The sequence below is a fragment of the Geospiza fortis genome, unplaced genomic scaffold, assembly GCF_000277835.1.
Source record: "Geospiza fortis unplaced genomic scaffold, GeoFor_1.0 scaffold391, whole genome shotgun sequence".
Taxonomy (NCBI): domain Eukaryota; kingdom Metazoa; phylum Chordata; class Aves; order Passeriformes; family Thraupidae; genus Geospiza; species Geospiza fortis.
This window is the reverse complement of record NW_005054472.1, coordinates 311,064-312,032: the sequence shown is the minus strand read 5'-3', so window position 1 is coordinate 312,032 and position 969 is coordinate 311,064. Positions and strand designations below refer to the sequence as shown.

The 969-nt window shown below is 37.4% G+C and overlaps 1 protein-coding gene across 1 annotated transcript in view; it reads left to right on the top strand.

Moving 5' to 3' along the window:
- AVPR1B (arginine vasopressin receptor 1B) overlaps positions 1 to 969 on the top strand; it is a 3,563-nt gene that overhangs the window by 2,000 nt on the left and 594 nt on the right. The gene's annotated exons all lie outside the window — the stretch shown is intronic.

Sequence of the window (969 nt, the reverse complement as noted above, 5' to 3'; positions counted from 1 at the left end):
ATGGGGATTTTACAGATTTTTACATGATAAAAATCATGGGGATTTTACAGATTAAAAAAAAAACCCAAAAATATGAAAATAAAATATAAAAATATAAAAATTATAAAAATCATGGGGAAGGCTACAGGTTTTTACATGATAAAAATCATGGGGATTTTACAGATTTTTACATGATAAAAATCATGGGGATTTTACAGATTTTTTTTTAAATATAAAAATGTAAAAATATAATAATTATTAAAAAATCATGGGGAAGGCTACAGATTTTTACATGATAAAAATTATGGGGAAGGCTATAGATTTTTACATGGTAAAAATCATAGGGATTTTACAGATTTTTACATGATAGAAATCATGGGAAAGGCTACAGGTTTCCTCCTCTGTAATGCATAAAATTTCCTCCCTCCTAAAATTCCTTATAAATGTATAAAATACAATACAGATTTCCTCCCCTGTAAATCTATAAAATATAATTTTCAGTCAGATCATTCCTTTCAGAAGAAAAAACCACTTAGAATTGATGATTCCTGGCCATCATCCATAGGGATGTGCAAAGACATCTTTGCCATGTGTGTCTTTCCTCTCCTCCGGGAATTTTCAGAGGTTTCAGAAGTGGATTTCTGAGTTCATATGTTGAATTTTTTTTCCTAACTACTGAAGCAGTACTACTACTAGAAAAAGGGACTTCACCCAAGATTGAAAATCTTCTGGGAGATGCTTTGGGCAGCAGAGAGGCTGAAGGAAAGCCCAGAAGCTGCTGGGTTTCACCTCTCAGAGGATGTGCTGCAGCACATGGGCTCTGCAGAACATGGAGGGTTCTGGCACTGCAGAACATGGAGGGTTCTGGCACTGCAGAACATGGAGGGTTCTGGCTCTGCAGAACCTGGAGGGTTCTGGCTCTGCAGAACCTGGAGGGTTCTGGCTCTGCAGAACATGGAGGGTTCTGGCTCTGCCACCTCTCCATCCCCC